At 45.3% G+C, this 21,676-nt stretch overlaps 1 protein-coding gene across 1 annotated transcript in view; it reads right to left on the reverse strand.

Annotated features, from left to right (window-relative positions):
• CHSY3 (chondroitin sulfate synthase 3) overlaps window positions 1-21,676 on the reverse strand; it is a 480,130-nt gene that overhangs the window by 53,813 nt on the left and 404,641 nt on the right. The window lies entirely within an intron of this gene.

The raw sequence follows: 21,676 nt of genomic DNA on the forward strand, positions 1-21,676 counted from the left end.
GTGCTATGTCTACGACTAATGTGGCATTGCAGTGCTGAAAGTGTCTGTGGGCAACTGTTAAGCCTCGTACACACTTCTTATGACCAGTAGGGATTGGTAATTGATCCCTTGAGCGACAGAGCAGTGCCAATGTCGTACAATTGTGTTGGGGGGGGGGGGGGGACTGTTACTATGTGGAGGGTGGTGGAGGGAGAATGAGCGGAGAGAGTGATGGAACTGCTTCCCACATGGGGGATAGTGGGGAGAACAATGCCATTGGACATAAGGGTCACACTAAAGATCACATATGCCGGATGTTTAGCAGACATCGTGCTGCAGCTGTTCAATTTGGCGTGTATATGTAGCTTTAGAATTGTATGGAGTATTGAGAAAGAACAATTGCTACCCCCATGCAGTAAGGTGGAGAACATTTAAGAACCTAGTGCTTGCTTTACTGTTAGCATGGCCGTTTTTGCGCAAATGATTCGAGCGCAATTAAACGTTTCCACGCGCAAACGCGAATTTTCGTGTTTGCACGTGGAAACGTTTAGTAGCGCGCGATGTATGTGTAGTATGTGTAGTAAGAAATAAAACAAAGAGCAGAGACATAAGTCTAATATTGTTTCCAGTACAGGAAGAGTTAAGAAACTCCAGTTGTTATCTATGCAAAAGAGCCATTGAGCTCCACGACTTTCAAAGTCACAGAGAGCTCTGTCTTCTGAAGCTTATTATTTCAATGTCTGGCACTGTATTGTTTTTTTTTCCTGCAAAGAACAGTTCAAAAGTTCACTTGCCTGCTCTGTAAAATCATTTTGAATGCTGAATAGTGTGTAAACTGCAAATATTAGAGAATGATGCAATGTAATAAAAATAAAAAAACTATATAACTGAAAATAAAAATGAGATTTTTTTTGCTACTAATGTTCTAGTAATTATCCATACTACACAACCAATTCATTATATCATTTTTTTTGTTTCAGTGTCTCTTTAAGACAAATTCTTGGTGTGCATGTTACTACAGTAGTCCAAATTTGAAACCTGCGTATACATGTCAGAGAAAACTTAGTTGAAACAATTGTTCTGGACCATCTCAGCTGAGAATGGCATCTGTAAAGCTGCCCCACAACATCACTAAAGGCTGTACCAACTAAGCGATTTTGATAATTGTTCCAACGACCAGAGATTTTTGAGCAATGAGCATTTGTTTCCGCGATCTCATGACGTGGGTACAGACGCAAGATCATGCAAATGATGATTAGTGATGCCTGGCGACAACGACTGTCACGGCAGATTTGATCTTTAAGACCCCTGATGACTCTGCACAAAGTACCACGATCAATTTACTTCCCATTCACGCCAGTCGTGTGCCGTCATGTGACGTCGCATGTACCCGCCTCCCGGAAGGTGGATTGTGGAATCCATCTTCCTCCGCCGGGTGGTAAATATTTAGCTTTAGCAATCCATGAATGGACACATAGTTTCCTCTTGCTCCCTGCACCGTAGATGCTGACTCGTTGTCCACGGTCCCTCCTATCCTCTCCATTGAACAGTACATGCTGCACAACTACTATCAAACAACATGTTTGTACATAGTCCATTCCCTGAAATTCCACCTTAAAAAGCAATCAATGATCATTAAAGGCCCCATTGATTGAGTACGTGTATAAGCCTTCATTCAATTACCTCTCAGCAAACCTGACAATATTCTGATGTGTCTCAGGTGATGGTTACAATGTTGCCAACTAATGACAAACATCCAATCCAAACTTGCTGAAACACTTATAACCTTTGCTGTTTCTTAGCCAATCAACCCAACAGTTTCTATCGTACTCTTGATATGGCATATGGCAGGTTGTTGGTGTTTTCAATCACTTCTGATTACATCAGGATGCACTAAGCCCATGCAATATATCATCATACAACCCTAGTAAAGCATGATTATTTTACTCCCTCAACTTTGAAGACATCATTGTGACAGAGCCATGCATCACTGCAGACTTATACAGGGGATTCAATCATATTAATCATAAATAGGAGATCCATAAATAGTTTTGATGATGCAGAAAGAATTTTAATGTCAGGATACATTGATGCTAATATCCCTGTGAATCATGGTAAGGTCACAGATGCAATCACAGCAAATCTTAGAAATGTATTTTAGGTTTTCTGTGTTAAAGTGGATCCGAGATGAACTTTTACACATTGCATAATTTGGTTCCTTTCCTATAGTTTATAGGGCATTCCTCAAGTCAAATACGTTTTAGTTTTAATACCGTAATTCCCTATAAACTAATCAAGCCACGCCCACAGGTTTCCAGAGAGCCAAGGCCCTTTCAGACAGTAGCAAGGTCTCATGGGAGCTCAGTCTGGGCAGGAGGAGGGGGAGGTATTACTAGCCAGAGATTTCAGAGGCTGAGGGGAGGAGGGAGGAGAAGGGGGGATTAGGTTTTTTTGCTCAAGATGCAGAAAAGCCCACCTCTGTGTAATGTTTACAAACAACATGGCTGCTGTCATTGTATCACAAGAAGAAATAATCATATTCTATTAAAGCTGTTTGCAGCTAGATTTGTTGTGTAAGCTATCTAAACTTTAGATAAGATATATAGACAAGTTACTTGTTATAGTTTTTCATCTCGGATCCACTTTAAGCTATAGTATCCCCAATCATGCTTAGAGGACCACTATCATGGAAAACTACAATTTTAAATATATAAGTACATATGCATATAGGAAGTATACTTGCACTTAGGTAAATTGCACTGAAATTACTTTTCCCTATACAGTTATCACTTAGTAGGTGCTGACAACTTGGAAACCTCCTGAATGTAAGGTGTTGGACTAATACAGTTCCTCATGGGGGCTTCTCAATGTTTCCTTTATTTTCACAAGCACTTTCTGCTTGGCAGTGGCCCAGTCTAACTGCCAGCAAAGTGACATGTGTGTAGGGATGCTGACCAGCATTTTTGTGTTGGTCTTTTCCAGAAGTGCTTTTGAAAAGAATAAGGGAAACTTTGGGAATCCCCAATGAAGAGATGTTACATTTCAAAAGCGGTCAGCTGTCAGCTAGTCTTTTTCAGACGGACCGCCCAGCGGGCTCGTCCAAATATTTTTCTGCAAGCGTGCAAGAAAGCATTTGCTGGCTTTTGGCGGCTTTTAGCGGCCATCTGTGATTTTCACACCCGCAGGGGGACATAGTAGTGCAGCGTAAACGACCCTGGAAGCAACCTGTTGCTTCCAGGGTCAAATAAAAACAGCAGGAAATATAGGGATAAAATGAGGGTTTTGAGCAAATGACAGTACACAGTGAGAAACAACAGTACTGGTGCAGCCCATTCACTTGCATAGACAGCGCTTAATGACCAGCGCCGCAACCGGCGATAATGTGCAAGCGTCCATGTGAACCAAGCCTTAGAACTATCAGATTAACAACACTGAATGTAACTAAAGGCTGCATAGAAAAAAAAAGTAATTTGTTGTAGGACAAATGTACATCCTATATTTACACATGTAGTCTAAATTCTATAGTTTTACACGAGAGTGTTCCTTTTATTTCAAGGCATCAAGAGATAAGGGAAACTGCTCAGAACAGCAATAAAACCATACACAAGTTTTAATCTTTCCACACATTTGAGAAGATTTCTCCTTTATTAGGGTACTATATAAATAGGTTAAACAGTAAGGCTAAAGCCTAAAAAAAATAGCTTATAGCCGAGCAGTTGTCAGAAAAAGCTAAGATTACACACCTTCAGCCAACCTAGAATGGAGAAAAGACGTAGTGTGGCTGAGAAAAGGATGAGAAGGCGTGGAAAAGAAGGATTGTCATGGTTTAAAAGCACCTTTCTGATAAGTAGAAAAGTTCAACCTTTGCAAATCCTAACAAAAAGTTAGCTCTGATAAATCCAAAGTATACCGTACTGCTTAGGGGATAGTATGTTCTAGTTAAACTGCCATCTGGGTCAGGTTATGTATAAACTGATTATTATGCTTTAGAGTTGGTGTTCCTCATAGCCCTGTACATGTCCACTCAATTACATTTGTCAATATCTAGAAAAGAAGTAAAGGAAAAGAAGCATACTTACAGTACAGTACTTCCTACCTCGTCACTGCAAAGAGTGATATAAGGCAAGCAACATTTAAAATGTGTTTGCCATATCCTACCTAATAAAACCCGTGTCTCTGCGTCCCATGTCCGTGTGCGTGTCCCTGCATGCTACTGCGCATGTGCCGCAGGGACAGCCGTTGGACGGGAGCAGGACAGGCAGGGGGCCGGGCGCCCGCACGTGCGGAGGGGGCGCGCACATGCGTGCTGCTAGGTGGCGGCTGTGACGGCCCTAGCCCATTATTAAACGGGCTAAAGGTGCCTAGTACAGTATAATATATTATCGATTCTATGTCGGTTGTGAGTGTCCTCCTTTTCTGATGTGTAATCATGGTCTACCCTCTACTACTCCCTTTTATTAACCAGTTTCAGGAAAAGGGACATACCTGAGAAGTAGCTAGAGGCCTTCTTTAAAGCACACCTGAAGTGAAAGACATATGGTGGCTGAAATATTTATTTACTTTTAAACAAGATCAGTTGACTAACAGACCTGCTAATTTCTGCAGTAGTATCTGAATCACACACCTGAAACATGCATGCAGCTAATTCAGTCACACTTCACTCATACTGTAAACATATGATCTGCATGCTTAGTCGGGGGCTATGGCTGAAAGAATTAGAGGCACAGGACCAGCCAGGAAATTTGCATTGTTAAAAATATAATAATAATAATAATAATAATATACAGTATATCCTTCATAAATCCCTCTCACTTTTCTGCTGTCCTTTAACTTTTTTTTTAAAATTTTTTATTAGTATTTTCTTGCAGTTTGCAGAAGACTGACACTTTTCTCTTTGGCTTCTTTGTAAGCTATCTCAACTCCGGACAGCTGCTGCCCTTGACTTCTGAATGATATCTCTAAGGAACATCCATGCCCTGCTTGTGTCACCACACTTCATAGAACTGGGATTTACACTCCATTAACTCCTAGTTTGTGGACTATATACTCAAATTCCAGAGTTTTTATTATTTTAGCATTGTGGTTCTCAGTTTAAATAAAAAAATTTTTTTTTATCTACTATCTCATCATTGACATTTGTCAATGCCAAAAGTGGGTCCACATACCATTCTCAGAATGTGCTTAATGTCATTAAATGGAAAATAAAGAGCATTTCATTGCAAATAACATATACTTTTGATAGGGCCTGGTATTCATGTTGTACAGAGGGTGTGCAGCCTATAGAATGCCCTGGAATCTGATGAGAAAGCTTGCGCTGACAAGCTGAATCTTGTGCATTGAGCTCCTCTCACTAACAAGATGCTGGTGCAGGAAAAAGGTACATCATTTATGTTTTCAAGCATGCATTAAAGTAAATAGAAATGTAAAAAAAATGGATACTTACCTCGGGAGAGGGAAACCTCTGGATCCTCTAGGTCAGTGATCTGCAAACTTGGCTCTCTAGCTGTTAAGGAACTACAAGTCCCACAATGCATTTGCCTTTATAAATCATGACTGTGGCTGTCAGACTCCCGCAATGAATTGTGGGACTTGTAGTTCCTTAACAGTTGGAGAGCCAAGTTTGCAGATCACTGCTCTAGGGACTTTCCCTGGCCTCCTCCATCAGGCTGTTCCAGCACTGAGACCCCTGAAGTACAACTGGTCTGCGCCTGTGCAGTAGCACTAAACAGCTCGGGATTTGGCGGAAAAAGCCGAGCCCAATTGGGTCCATGCTACTGTGCAGGCGGCGTGCACATGTGCAGTACCACGGACCCGATCAAGCTAAGCTTTTTCCACCACAGCCAGATCAGGTCCGTGCTAATGCACACAATGGGTTTGTCAAGAGGTTTGCAGAGGGTACAGCGCTGAAACGGCCCCGCGGAAGGGGGCGGGAGAAGCCTCTCGTGTAATTACAAAATTGGGCATGTTTTTCCCCTACAAGTTTCCTTTAACGCGGAACTGTAACCACGGACTGAACTTCATCCCAATAAGTAGCTGATACCCCTTTTCCCCTGAGAAATCTTTACCTTTTCTCAAATAGATCCTCAGGGGAGTCTGTATGGCAGATATTGTGGTAAAACCCCTCCCACAGTGTGATGTCAGCACCTAGGTCCTGACATCACACTGTGGGAGCCTTGTTGTGTTGTGGGAAATAACAACTGTTTCCAACTGCCTACCAATCAGTATTTCTCTCTGTGCATATGTACAATCTATACAGAAAAAAATAAATAAACATCCTTTTAGCCTCTTGCATTGTTAGTGGGTGTGGTTATAAATAATGGCAGTTGATGCGGTCTGTTTTCTTTTTTTGTCTGCCTGTAGTACAGATGATTATGCGCAGGCTGATTGTGGATCAAACAACATGAACAAATTATATGGTGAATATTGAGCATTTCTTGATCTCTCTTCTATTTTTTAAAGAGAGCCTTATTATAAAATCTTTTTACCTTCTATTTATCTTAAGCAGCATGAGTAGAGCTGAAACGCAGCATTCCTGTGGCAGAACGAGGGCTTTATACCCCAAATCACAGGGCAAACATCCATGACTTTCAAAGTCGTGGATTTTGCTGCCCGGGGAGGCAGAGCTTAGAGCTGTAGCTCTGCTTCTACTGAAGTCAATCTGCACGTGTATCTCCGCCTCTCCCTGCCCCTTTCTGTGAAGGAAGACAGAGAGGGGAGAGGCGGCAATCAGTGGAGATTGACCCCAGCAGAGGCAGAGCTACAGTACAAAGCTCTGCCTCTTACAAGAAGCACTCTCCGATTTTTGCCCCGGGGATTTGGAGGGTCATAAAACCTCATTCCCCCGCGGGAATGCAGCGTTTCAGCTCTACTCATATTGCTTAAGATAAATAGCCTGTAGAAAGCAGAATTTATTTTGGCTTCAGACTCTCTTTAACTCACTTTTCAACATATTAATTTTTTCATCTTTTGGCCACAGTTCCCCTTTTTTACCCCTTATGGCTACAGTTCCCCTTTATTAGTTAGTTTTTATATATTTTTCATATAATGCAAAATTCTAGCTCGTCTGAATCATTAGTTTACTGCGAGTAAAATAAAAGTCTTGCTGGCTGCGCTGTGTTCTGTACTTTGCAATGTAGCACGATTCCTCCTTCAGCATCCCGGAGAAGGTCAATGTGTACAAAAGCGAGCACTTCAGAAGCAGGCATGATCTCATCACTATTATGCACGTTGCATGGATTTATTTAGAATCAAGGGACTGCGCTTGCCATTCACTTAAATCATTCATTTGTTCATATGGATTCTGGTAAGAGTGCACAAATAAATCAATACCTCCATTTAAAATGTGAGAAGTGCGCTTGAAGTAAAATAACTGCAGAAAACAGAGACCAAGATCCTGTTTGAATCTGAAAACAATTCCATTTACATAGCAGTTCAAACATATTATTTTCGTTCGATCCGCTGCAGTAGAGATGGATGGTGTCTGTTTACCAACGTGTCGCCCTGAACTGATAAGCGCTACAGAAAAATTGCCCAGGGCTGGTGTACAATATCCAAATACACTAACTGATCTTACAGTGGTTGCCATGACACCCAGAGATTACTTTCATGAATGGGATTAAACTTGCTGCGCAGGAGTAGTCAGCCTGTTCCTCATATGACGTGACTGATCTTGACAAAGAGGCGCTAATTAAGCCGGTACAACACGATGGAGTGTCAAACATTATTAAGCCCCTGTCTGTGTGCTCGTGTACACTTCTTCAGAAAATCTCCTCCACTCATTGCTCTAGAGTCCTCAGAATTACTTTATTTACTGTTCGGAATTAAGCAAAATATGTTTACGGTAATTAAGACGCTTTAACAACCTCATGGCTCACATGCTGTTTATTTGGAGCTTACTTGCCCTGTGATCAATATATAATTAGTCGGCGTTGCATAAAATATGATTTAGCCAGTATAAATGTCAATACTGTTTACCTAAATTCTCACCCATGACTGGTTATTTGTGCTTTGGTAAGACTCTCTTATTTGTTTTATCTTTATTGTAATCTTTAAATGCACATCAAGAACGGATGCTAAGTATAGGCTGTGTCCAATATTTAAAGAGGCACTGTAGTGACATTTCGCAAAATGCAGTCAATTATTCAGGATACCCACTTTTACAGTCATTTTCCTGGCTTCAGCATCAGAAACGCTTCCTTTATCTATATATTGCTGTATATATTAATGTAACCCTGCCCTCCCAGTGATGTTTAGACTAGGGTGTTTGGCTATGCGGAATTCTTCTTCCAGAGAATTCTGTGAGAACAGCTATGTTTTCTACTGGCTACACCTGCCAGGACTAAAGAGGTCACCACTTGTGATAAATTCAAAGGGACCCGGATTTCTGCCTGAAATCACCATTTGGACTTACCTGGGGCTTCCTCCAGCCCCCTGTAGCATGCGAGGTTCCCCCGTGTCCTCCTGGCTCCTCTACCAGTGCCACTGGCGGCTTTAATTAGGGACATTGTCCTGATGCATGCGTGGTTCAGTCTTAGAGAACCATGCATGCGCAGGACTCTCAGCCGGCTGGCGTGATGATGAGTAGCATGCATGGGTGACTTTAGGCCAAAGTTGCCGATTAATAGAGCCGCAGCAGAAACAGAAGCCAAGACGACGCCAGGGGACCTCGCGGGCTTCTGTGGGCTGGAGGAAGCTCCACGTAAGTCCAAATGGTGATTTTAGGCAGAGCTCAGGGTCCCTTTAAGAATGTAAATTGGGGTGAGGAAAGGTTTTACAATAGATAAATGCTGACTTCACTTGCATAACAGATAGAATCAGAATCAGTTTATTCGCCGAGTGCGACATACATCGCACCCAGAATTTTTTGTGGAACACACGGCCTGGAAAGTTTGTTATACACACAGATCAGAAGAAAGTACAAACAGATCAAAAGACAATGCGATAGATACAATCTAGTTTTAGGCGGCGGAGGGATAACATCCTAACAAGCATTTACTACAAGGTTGCAACATGGTATGATATGGGCAGCAGTGCAAGTCTACCGTGCTTTACGAGGGTGGTGGCTCGAGTTTAGCAAGCGGATGGCTTGGGGAAAGAAAGTATTTAGATGGTGGTCTTGGTGGGGATGGATCTGTAGCGGCGACCCAAAGGCAGGCGGACAAAGTAGCGACTGCCAGGGTGAGAGGGGTCATTTCGGATTTTATTTGCTCTTGACCACAGCCTGGAGGTGTCTAAGAGGTCAAGAGGTGGAAGGGGTGACCCAATGATTTTCTCCGCGGTATCGATAACTCTCTGAAGCTTGAGTCTGTCGCTCGCAGTAGCGCCTGTGTACCAGACGACTATGGAGGAGCAAAGAATTGACTCAATGGTGGCAGTATAGAATGTAGTCATCAGTTCCCGCAGCATCCCAAATTTCCTCAGCTGCCTCAGGAAGAACAGCCTCTGCTGGGCCTTCTTCTGGACCTTGGAGGTGTTCTCAGCCCACTTTAAGTCCTTGGTGATGGTGGCGCCTAGAAACCGGACACTCGACTCCCTGGAGACGTTGGTGCCTTCAATGGAGACTGAGTTAAGACTGAGCCCATTTTTACATTGTTCTTTGTATGGCCCCCATAAGACTGTATACATTTTGTGTACAGTTATACAGTTAGGTATTTTATACAGTTAGGTAGGAGTTTTCTTTCTTTTTGTAATTCTTTCGAGTATTTATTCCTAGCTATTTAGCAGTGTGAAGTGTGCAATGTTGGACAGTGTCATTATGAGTCACTGCTGGAAAAGATTGGCTGGTGATGAATATCACAAATAAGCCAAACAAGAAAAACTGAAAACAACCAAGATAATTGAGCTGGCAGAGAAAATGAATGCCTTTATTTCAAAGAAGCATGCTCCTTTTGGCACACAATGCACTGGCATAGGAAACCTTACTGTACATCCACAGATGAAGGCAGTGAAGATTTGTTGGTGTAGTAAATCAAATGTGTGGAGATGCAGATGCTCCATATGAGGAAATGTGACATTGATTTTCTTAGTGGAGGTCATTCGCTGGGTTTGGGTGTGAATCAAGGAAATGTGATTCTGCCAGGCATTAGCCGGGATACTGCAGGATGCACTGAATGATAAAGCTACACGAGTCTATGTAGCACTGTATAGCTTTAGCTCAGAATATTGATGTTGGCTTCTACAGATCAAAGAAACAGTGTCAGATGCTATATTGAGCAAAGTCTTCATGTTTAGTTACATAGAACTGCAGAACAAAACAAAATGTAACCATGATTTAAAGCACAACCGAACTAGGCCCAAAAATATAACTTTTACTTACCTTCCAGTGTGTCTGGTCCCTTGGCTTCCTCCGAGTCCTCTCCATTCTCCCACTGCAAGCTCCGAAATATCTCAGAGTGGAGCTCCAGTCAAGCCAACTGCTCATGCGCTGTCCAATCTGCATTCCTGTCTCCTAAAGCTTTATGCACTTGCACAGTTCATTTTTTAAAGAACCAATGCGCAGAATGCTCCCAACAGCAGGCGCTTGATTGTGAACGGTGCATGCACAGTTGGCACAACTGGAGCTATGCTCTCAGATATTTCAGAGCTGGCAGTGGGAGAATGGAGGGGATCATGAGGACACCAAGGACCTGTCACACCATGAGGGGCTGGAAGAAGCCCAAGCTAAGTATAAGTCCCATATTTTACTTAGTTCAGGTGTTGTAACAAAAAAGACAGTCCATTCTGCTGTATTTTTTTCAAACTGAAAAGAAAAAGGAAGTCTTTCAAGTCTCTCTGCCTGTGTTTAGTCTCTACTGGGGAGAAAGTTAATGCACCACAGTTTGCATTCTGGGAAGACCTCTGATGAGTGATGAGGAACATTTTTAACCTTCAAATCTAAAAGGGGCAGTTCTGACCACAACCTGTAATTACATGACTCTAAAATGAAGGTATGAAGCACTTCCTCTTTCCATAGCCTAGGATACATATAGCATATGCCACATGACTCCAGAATGCAGGCATGAAGCACTTCCTCTTTCCATAGCCTAGGCTACATATAGCATACAGTATATGTCACTCATTTTTTATGCAAAAATAAGAAACGGTGACACTATTTTTTAAATGAATGCATTTTTATATTTGTGCTATAATGTAACTTAGCTAAGTATAAAATATTGGTTTCTAGTTTTAACTTCAGGATTATTCGAAGAGAAGAAATCTGGCCTTGTGGTGTCTGTGTGCGCTAAAATTACAGACTGGATCTTCTGTACCATGTAAGATAGTTTATTTAGTGGGAAAACAGCAACTGACTTACAAGTGTAAATAACTGGAAAATCAGTGCTACTGGAATGTGTGAGCATTGAAAATCATTGAAGCATAAAGTTTGTATAAATCGCATTAGCAGGAATCAATAAAATGCTTACAGAGGAATTAACCAGTGAAGGTAATCATAGGAGAAGCATCTTGATTTGTCGGTAGTAAGGAGACTTACCACACCACATGTGGTCTAGCCTTTTAAATAAGTGTAACCATTGTGGATCACAGTACAGTACTTATAACAAGGTGATTCTTAAGCCTGGGACACACTTTCAATTATGATGGGCCAATCACTGCCCAATTTTACCACCTCCACGTTGTAGGAGGTTTTACCTAGACAATCTGCTCATAATATTCATTATCTGTTGACAATCATATAACATGGAGGTGGTAAAATTGGTCAATGATTGAACAATTATAACTAAAAGTGTGTACTAGGCTTTACAGTTATAGTAGAATACCAATAATAAGGTGATTCATACAGTTATCATTATTTAGTATTTTTTATAATGCCAATATCTTCCACAGTGCTGTACAAAGTATATTGCCTTGTCACTTAACCATAGTCATATGTCTATATGGTGTAGTGTATGTATCAAAGTCTAGGGCCAATTTAGGGGGAAGCCGATTACCTTATCTATAAATAGCCCTGGCTGGGATTTGAAACGGGGAACTACTACGGCAAGGCAAGACTGCTAGCCACTACAACACCGTGCTGCTGATAGAATATAACTAAATGCCAAAAGAACATATACTGCAATATAGAAGCCTATGCAGTCCAGTTGTACTCCTAAAGCTAAAACTTGAGAAATACTCCGTTATGGGTCCATCTGAAAATGGCGCCTGCGAATAATGGCGCACTGTGTTGCCGTTAATCCGTTTGTCGCTTATCGCTATTTAACGTTAAAGCCTTTTCGTTATTTAGCTCTATTTTATTGAAAATTAGCGTTAACACACAGAACCCTCTATGTACCAATCCCTAACCCCTAGACCCCCCTGGTGGTGCCTAACCCTAACCACCCCCCTGGTGGTGCCTACCCCTAACAAACTCCCTGGGTGATGCCTAACCCTAAGACCTCCCTGGTGGTGCCTAACCCTAACCACCCCCTGGTGGCACCTAATCCTAACCACCCTCCCTGGTGGTGCCTAACTATAACCACCTCCCTGGTGGTGCCTAACCCTAACCACCCCTCTGGTGGTGCCTAACCCTAACCACCCCCCTGGTGGTGCCTAACCCTAACCACCCCCTGGTGGTGCCTAACCCTAACCACCCCCCTGGTGGTGCCTAACACTAACCACCCCCCTGGTGGTGCCTAACCCTAACCAGGGCCGGCCTTAGGTTTCACAGCGCCCTGAGCGAACCAGATTTTGGTGCCCCCCCTATTCATCCTCTTCGCGTGTGAGCGCACCACACACATACACTAATGGGGGGGGCTTAGTAGTGTGTAGGTAGATAGGTAGGTGCCCCCAGTACAGGTTAGATAGGTAGGTATCTGCAATATAGATTAGATAGGTAGCTGCCCCCAGTATAGGTTAGATAGGTAGGTGCCCCCCAGGGGCGTAACTAGGCCCCACCGGGCCCCCCTGCAGATTTTCTGAGCGGGCCCCTCCGGGGCCCGCTCGCGGCCGTTTTGTGGGTGCTGGAGGGGTGGCAGCATGAGGGGAAAGCCTTGCCCACAGTCGGCGGGGAGAGGGGTAGTTCCCCCCTCTCCCTCACCTCGGGGCTCTCCCCTCTGCGCTCCCCTCCAGCTCGTAAGTGTCTGTGGGGCTGTGGTGGGCAGCGAGCGGCGGGCAGATACATACCTGCTTCCGTGCGTTCCATCGGAGACTTCTCCCTCTAGCGGCTGACGTCACTTCCGGAAGGTCAGCCGCTAGAGGGAGAAGTCTCCGATGGAACGCACGGAAGCAGGTATGTATCTGCCCGCCGCTCGCTGCCCACCACAGCTCCACAGACACTTACGAGCTGGAGGGGAGCGCAGAGGGGAGAGCCCCGAGGTGAGGGAGAGGGGGGAACTACCCCTCTCCCCGCCGACTGTGGGCAAGGCTTTCCCCTCATGCTGCCACTCCTCCAGCACCCACAAAACGGCCCCGAGCGGGCCCCCCCGCGGGCGCAGGGGCTGCAGGGCCTATTCCTACGCCCCTGGTGCCCCCAGTATAGGTTAGATAGGTAGCCGCCCCCAGTATAGATTAGATAGGTAGCTGCCCCCCAGTATAGATTAGATAGGTAGGTGCCCCCCGTATAGATTAGATAGGTAACTGCCCCCAGTGTAGATTAGATAGGTAGCTGCCCCCCAGTATAGGTTAGATAGGTAGCTGCTCCCAGTATAGGTTAGATAGGTAGCTGCCCCCAGTATACGTTAGATAGGTAGGTGCCCCCAGTATACGTTAGATAGGTAGGTGCCCCCAGTATAGATTAGATAGGTAGCTGCCCCCCAGTATAGGTAGGTGCCCCCAGTATTGGCTAGATAGGTAGCCACCCCCAGTATAGGTTAGATAGGTAGCTGCCCCCCCAGTATAGGTAGGTGCCCCCAGTATTGGCTAGATAGGTAGCCGCCCCCAGTATAGGTTAGATAGGTAGCTGCCACCCAGTATAGGTTAGATAGGTAGGTGCCCCCAGTATAGGTTAGATAGGTAGGTGCCCCCAGTATTGGCTAGATAGGTAGCCACCCCCAGTTTGGGTTAGATAGGTAGCTGCCCCCCAGTATAGGTAGGTGCCCCCAGTATTGGCTAGATAGGTAGCCGCCCCCAGTATAGGTAAGTTAGGTAGCTGCCCCCCAGTATAGGTTAGATAGGTAGGTGCCCCCCAGTATACGTTAGATAGGTAGGTGCCCCCAGTATAGGTTAGATAGGTAGCTGCCCCCCAGTATAGGTAGGTGCCCCCAGTATTGGCTAGATAGGTAGCCGCCCCCAGTATAGGTTAGATAGGTAGCTGCCCCCCAGTATAGGTTAGATAGGAAGGTGCCCCCAGTATACGTTAGATAGGTAGGTGCCCCCAGTATAGGTTAGATAGGTAGCTGCCCCCCAGTATAGGTAGGTGCCCCCAGTATTGGCTAGATAGGTAGGTGCCCCCAGTATAGGTTAGATAGGTAGGTCCCCCCAGTATAGGTTAGATAGGTAGCTGCCCCAAGTATAGATTAGATAGGTAGCTGCCCCCAGTATAGATTAGGTAGGTAGGTAGGTAGGTGCCCCCCCCCCCTCATAGTGGAGGGGGGAGCCGCGGGGAGGGCAGCCCGACCTCTCCCTCCCTTCCTCTCCGGGCCACCCTCTGTGCTCCCCCCTCTGATGCACACTGCAGCAGAGATAACTCACCTCCCTGGTTCCGAGCGCCGGCGCCTCTCACTTGCCGCTGGTCTACTCTCTTCTACATAGTTTACTGATACACACTAAACTTCCTGTTAAGCAGGAAGTTTAGTGTGCATCAGTGACTATGTAGAAGATACCAGCGGCAAGTGAGAGGCGCCGGCGATCGGAACCGGGGAGGTGAGTTATCTCTGCTGCAGTGTGCATCGGAGGGGGGAGCACAGAGGGTGGCCCGGAGAGGAAGGGAGGGAGAGGTCGGGCTGCCCTCCCCGCGCTGCGGCTCCCCCCTCCATCACTGCGCAAGGACATCTTTACCCCCTTCCCCCCCCTCCCCCCCCAATCACCCCCAGCAGCGGCACCAGGGGGCGGAGCGGGAGTACCCAGCCGGGGCCGCAGCATCGATATAAAAACATGCAGCCAGGGGAGAGGAGCGCCCCCTGGAAGCCGGCGCCCTGAGCGATCGCACCGGTCGCTCAGGTCAAAGGCCGGCCCTGACCCTAACCAACCCCCTGGTGGTGCCTAACCCTAACCACCCCCCTGGTGGTGCCTAACCCTAACCTTGACAGTGTTAAATTAAATCCATTCACCGTTTTGCAGTTAAATAACTTATGCAGTTTGGCTTATGTAGGGCGCTATTGATAAATAACGTTACTGTGCGCAATAATGTCTGCTGTTTGACATATGAACGGCGCTATTGATAAATAACGTTACTGTGTGCCATCTTTCTTTTTTTTTTCCGCCACCATTTTTATGCATAGGCGCTGTGTGCCATTATTCAATGATCCACTCCGTTATTGCTCAATCCAATACTGGCACTTCCAAAACTAAACTACCTCATAAATTCTTAGTGGCACCATGTTACCAGTTTCCATTCAAAGTTATCACAAATAACATGTTATCCTCAGTAAAGACTAGTAAATGTGTATCATGAATAAAACCTTTACAAACTAGGTTAAGTAACACGATAATGTTTTATTATCAACATTCCCATTAAAGCAGACCTGCATGCAGTACTTGCTCTCTGCTCTAAAAGATAAATAACAGCATAACAACTTTACAGAAAAACATTTATTTGTTGAAGCTCACAGAACTCTTGCAGTAAATCTGCAAGGTGTCTACTTCCTGCTTTCATGGAAGCAGACAAAAAGTTAACATCCCATGTTTACAAATTAGCAGAGGCTGCCGAGATTCCTGTGCTGACACAGCTGAGAGATCAAATTACAATTGTGATTATTTGCAGCTGAGGAGAAATTACACAGGGTCTTCACTCTAAACACAACCAGGGTGGACTAATCTGTGTTTTTCTTGTTTCCTGTGCATGAGTTCAGGTCCAATTTAAGAAATTACAACAGTAAAGTTTAATGTATGTTCTAATTTCTTAATAAACATTTTGAAATAAAGATTTATATATTTTTTTCCAACAGTTTAACTTGTACCCCCTTAACCACTTCCCGACCGCCGCATGTACAAATGGCGGCCAGGAAGTGGACCCGCAAGGACCGCCACATGTACAAATGGCGGCGGTCCTTGTATGGGCGTGGGTGGAGCGATCGCGTCATCCGTGACGCGATCCTCCGCCGGGGATCGATAGCCGGCAATTTAGCCTCCAGCTTGCCGGCCAATTAGCAGCGCCGGCGAGCGGAGGAATATAAAAATCCGCCAATCAAAGGCGTATAAGGCACTTTGTTAGGTAAACAAAGTGCCTTATACATGCTTCCTCCTCGCCTCGTGAAGTGGTGAGCGCCAGCATGGAAGTTGAAACTGGTACGGTGGCACGTGCAGTAGTAACCCAGTCGCAGCCACCATGAAGAAGACGGGCCCGTAGTACCCATAGACTCCCAGAGGTGCTGGCACATCCAGATTGGCAATCCCCTGATTCCGCCGCACCCGTAGTGCCCCCTTTCACCGCCCAGTCTGGAGTCCAGGTGGCGACAGCTCATCTAGGAACGGCCCTAGACTTTTTGCAGCTGTTCATCACCCAGGTTCTCTTGGACTTAATTGTGGTTGAGACCAACCGTAAAGCCACACAATTCATCACCGAGCACCCGGAGAGCAGCTATGCCCAGCCTTTCCGGTGGAAACCAGTCCAAGTTTCCGACATTAAAATCTTTTTGGCCCTTATCCTTCACTTGGGACTAATGAAACAGAATGTATTGCGGTCGTATTGGTCTACGAACCCAGTACATCGTGTTCCCTTGTACCCTGCTGCCATGTCCAGGACACGATTTGAGTCCATCCTGTGCTTCCTGCACTTCAACAACGACGAAACCTGTCATGAAAAGGGCCACCCTGCTTATGACCGGCTCCACAAAATTCGGCCCCTCATAGACCACCTGTCATTAACATTTGCAGATGCTTATACCCCTGAACAGAACATCTGCGTAGACGAGTCCCTCTTACGCTTTACCAGGCGCCTTGGCATCAAACAGTACATCCCAAGCAAGCGCGCCCGGTATGGGGTGAAACTGTATAAGCTCTGTGAAAGGGCCACAGGCTATACATGTCGTTTTAGGGTCTATGAAGGAAAAAACTCCAAATTGGAGCCGGTCGGATGCCCTGACTACCTGGGGAGCAGTGGAAAGGTTGTGTGGGACTTGGTGTCACCCTTGTTCCAGAAGGGGTACCATCTTTATGTGGACAACTATTACACAAGTGTGGCCCTCTATCAGCACTTAAAGTTAGAAGGAATCCGATGCTGTGGCACTGCGCGGCCTAGTCGCCAGGGCTTCCCCCAATGGCTCGTTACCACCAGACTTGATTGGGGGCAGAGGGCCGCCTTGCGTACTGATGACCTGCTCGCGGTGAAATGGAGGGACAAGAGGGACGTTTACTTTCTGTCCACCATTCACACAGACACGGCAGTCCAAATTCAACGGGCAACTGAGGTCATTGAAAAGCCCCTTGTCGTCCACGAATATAATGTCAACATGGGAGGGGTGGACTTCAATGACCAGAGGTTAGCGCCCTATTTAATTTCCCGGAAAACAAGACGCTGGTATAGGAAAGTGTCTTTTTATCTGATTCAAATGGCAGTTTACAACAGCTTTGTTCTCTATAGTAAGGCTGGGAGAACTGGATCTTTCCTTTATTTTCAGGAACTGATCATTCTGGGCCTCCTGTATCCAGAAGGTGCCAGCCCACTCCCCCCCCCCCCCCCCAGATGCAACTAGCTGACTGCATGGAAGGCATTATGCCTATCAGATTCCGTGTGCCCCAGGTCAACGCATCCGAAGAAAACGTTGTCGTGTCTGCAGCAGTGCTAGAAGAAGGAATGACACCAGTTTTTATTGTCCCAAATGTCCTGACCAGCCTGGCCTATGCTTAGGGGAGTGCTTTGAGAGGTACCACGAGCAGGTACACTATTAGAACCTAGGGAACTCCAGACACAGGAGTAGGCACACACTCAGTGGTCTTTCGCACATTGTCCCAGAGGGAGGAGACGTAAGCTTGAAAACCAAACAGGTAAGCATAAAAGTTGGAAGAAGGATCGGTTTCTATGCTTGATATTGCTGATCTGTCCTGGGTTGGCGATATAAGACCGCATGTTTGAATTTCCCTCGAGTGTGGACACCCCCGGTTTATATGTGATTTACTTTGGGCCTATGATGATACTTTAATGCCACACAGAGTCATCTCTATTGGCAGGCATATTGCTGTATACTACAGGCATAATGCTGTATACTAAAGTTCTGAGGCCCAGTCACATAAGTTGGTGGCTCACCCTGAGTGCAAGGTGGCACGGGGTGTCTCTCTTCTGAGGTTATCACTGCCATTGATGTGGAGGAAGATCTGCCATTGATGTGGAGCAAGGTATGTTTGCCGTTCATTTTTCCTTTCAGCCCAGAGTGCATTACCCGTATACCCAATATAAGGAGTATAGCAGAAACTCCTAATACTGGCCATACATGTAATGATTGCAGAGACCCTAAAATGCCAGGACAGACTTCACAAATGACCCAATTTTGGAAAGAGGACACCCTAAAGTATTATGTGAGGTGCACGGTGAGTTCATAGAAGATTTTAGTTTTTGTCACAAGTTAGCAGAATTTTTTTTTTGCCGCAAAATGACCTGTGAAATCCTAAAGGTACTCATTGGACTTTGGGCCCCTTAGCGCAGTTAGGGTGCAAAAAAGTGCCACACATGTGGTATCGCCGTACTCGGGAGAAGTAGTATAATGTGTTTTGGGGTGTATTTTTACACATACCCATGCTGGGTGGGAGAAATATCTCTGTAAATGGACAATTGTGTGTAAAAAAATCAAAAGATTGTCATTTACAGAGGTATTTCTCCAACCCAGCATGGGTATGTGTAAAAATACACCCCAAAACACATTGTACTACTTCTCCCGAGTACGGCGATACCACATGTGTCGCACTTTTTTGCACCCTAACTGTGCTAAGGGGCCCAAAGTCCAATGAGTACCTTTAGGATTTCACAGGTCATTTCGCGGCATTTGATTTCCAGACTACTCCTCACGGTTTAGGGCCCCTAAAATGCCAGGGCAGTATAGGAACCCCACAAATGACCCCATTTTAAAAAGAAGACACCCCAAGGTATTCTGTTAGGACTATGGTGAGTTCATAGGAGATTTTATTTTTTGTCACAAGTTAGCGGAAATTGACACTTTGTGAAAAAAAACAATACAAATCAATTTCCGCTAACTTGTAACAAAAAATAAAATCTTCTATGAACTCACCATACTCCTAACGGAATACCGTGGGGTGTCTTCTTTCTAAAATGGGGTCATTTGTGGGGTTCCTATACTGCCCTGGCATTTTAGGGGCCCTAAACCGTGAGGAGTAGTCTTGAAACCAAATGTCGCAAAATGACCTGTGAAATCCTAAAGGTACTCATTGGACTTTGGGCCCCTTAGCGCAGTTAGGGTGCAAAAAAGTGCCACACATGTGGTATCGCTGTACTCAGGAGAAGTAGTATAATGTGTTTTGGGGTGTATTTTTACACATACCCATGCTGAGTGGGAGAAAGATCTCTGTAAATGGACAATTGTGTGTAAAAAAAATAAAAAAATTGTCATTTACAGAGATATTTCTCCCACCCAGCATCGGTATGTGTAAAAATACACCCCAAAACACATTCTACTACTTCTTCTGAGTACGGCAATACCACATGTGTGGCACTTTTTTGCAGCCTAACTACGCTAAGGGGTCAAAAGTCCAATGAGCACCTTTAGGCTTTACAGGGGTGCTTACAATTTAGCACCCCCCAAAATGTCAGGACAATAAACACACCCCACAAATGACCCCATTTTGGAAAGTAGACACTTCAAGGTATTCAGAGAGGGGCATGGTGAGTCCGTGGCAGATTTCATTTTTTTTTGTCACAAGTTAAAAGAAATGGAAACTTTTTTTTTGTCACAAAGTGTCATTTTCCGCTAACTTGTGACAAAAAATAATATCTTCTATGAACTCACTATGCCTCTCAGTGAATACTTTGGAATGTCTTCTTTCCATAATGGGGTCATTTGGGGGGTATTTATACTATCCTGGAATTTTAGCCCCTCATGAAACATGACAGGTGGTCAGAATAGTCAGAGATGCTTGAAAATGGGAAAATTCACTTTTTGCATCATAGTTTGTAAACGCTATAACTTTTACCCAAACCAATCAATATAGGCTGAATGGGTTTTTTTTTAATCAAAAACATGTTTGTCCACATTTTTCGTGCTGCATGTATACAGAAATTTTATTTTATTTGAAAAATGTCAGCACAGAAAGTTAAAAAAATCATTTTTTTGACAAAATTCATGTCTTTTTTTATGAATATAATAAAAAGTAAAAATCACAGCAGCAATCAAATAGCACCAAAAGAAAGCTTTATTAGTGACAAGAAAAGGAGCCAAAATTCATTTAGGTGGTAGGATGTATAAGCGAGCAATAAACCGTGAAAGCTGCAGTGGTCTGAATGGAAAAAAAAAGGGTCTGGTCCTTAAGGGGGGTAAAGCCCACGGTCCTCAAGTGGTTAAACGCTGTACATTAGCTGCTGTACAAAGACATTTTGTCTGAAATTCCATGTATGCTTGGGGTTTAACTTCCAGTTCTTGATCTGAAGTATGGCCCCAAAGCCAAAAGAATAACCGACATTCAGTTGTGTGTGATTAGTGGTTAGGGCCCACTCACAAGCGTCGTGACGGAGGTGCGACCCGCACCAGGTGGGGTGCCCCCAGCCGCCCAAGAGGGGGTGCGCTGTAATGGAGGGGGAGCCGCGGGGAGGGCAGCCCGACCTCTCCCTCCCTTCCTCACCCCGGGCCGCCCTCCATGCTCCCCCTCCGAGTGCAGAGTGAGCACGCAGCCGCAGGGAAGCGCTGTACTAAACTCACCTCCCTGGTTCCAATCGCCGCACTCGCCGCTGATCCTCTCTCTGTATAGATGCTGATACACACGCTGCTTCCGGCTAAACAGGAAGCAGCGTGTGTATCAACATCTATGCAGAGCGGGAGGAGACTGGCGGCGATTGGAACCAGGGAGGTGAGTTTTAGTACAGCGCTTCCCTGCAGCTGCGTGCTCACTCTGCACTCGGAGGGGGAGCATGGAGGGCGGCTCGGGGTGAGGAAGGGAGGGAGAGGTCGGGCTGCGCTCCCCGCGGCTCCCCCTTCATTATGGTTGGCACCTACCTAATACTGGGGGGGCACCTACCTAATGTAACCCATACGGGGGGCACCTACCTAATGTAACCCATACTGGGGGGGCACCTACCTAATCTAACCCATACTGGGGGGCACCTACCTAATCTAACCCATACTGGGGGGCACCTACCTAATCTAACCCATACTGGAGGGCACCTACCTAATCTAACCTATACAGGGGGGCACCTACCTAATCTAACCTATATTGGGGGGCAACTACCTATCTAATGTATACTGGAGGGCACCTACCTAATCTAACCTATACAGGGGGGCACCTACCTAATCTAATTTATACAGGGGGGCACCTACCTAATCTAACCTATATTGGGGGGCAACTACCTATCTAATGTATACTGTGGGGCACCTACCTAATCCAACCTATACTGGGGGGCAGCTACCTAATCTAACCTATACTGGGGGGCACCTACCTAATCTAACCTATACAGGGGGGCACCTACCTA

This window comes from Hyperolius riggenbachi, chromosome 1, assembly GCF_040937935.1.
Source record: "Hyperolius riggenbachi isolate aHypRig1 chromosome 1, aHypRig1.pri, whole genome shotgun sequence".
NCBI classification, from domain to species: Eukaryota; Metazoa; Chordata; class Amphibia; order Anura; family Hyperoliidae; genus Hyperolius; species Hyperolius riggenbachi.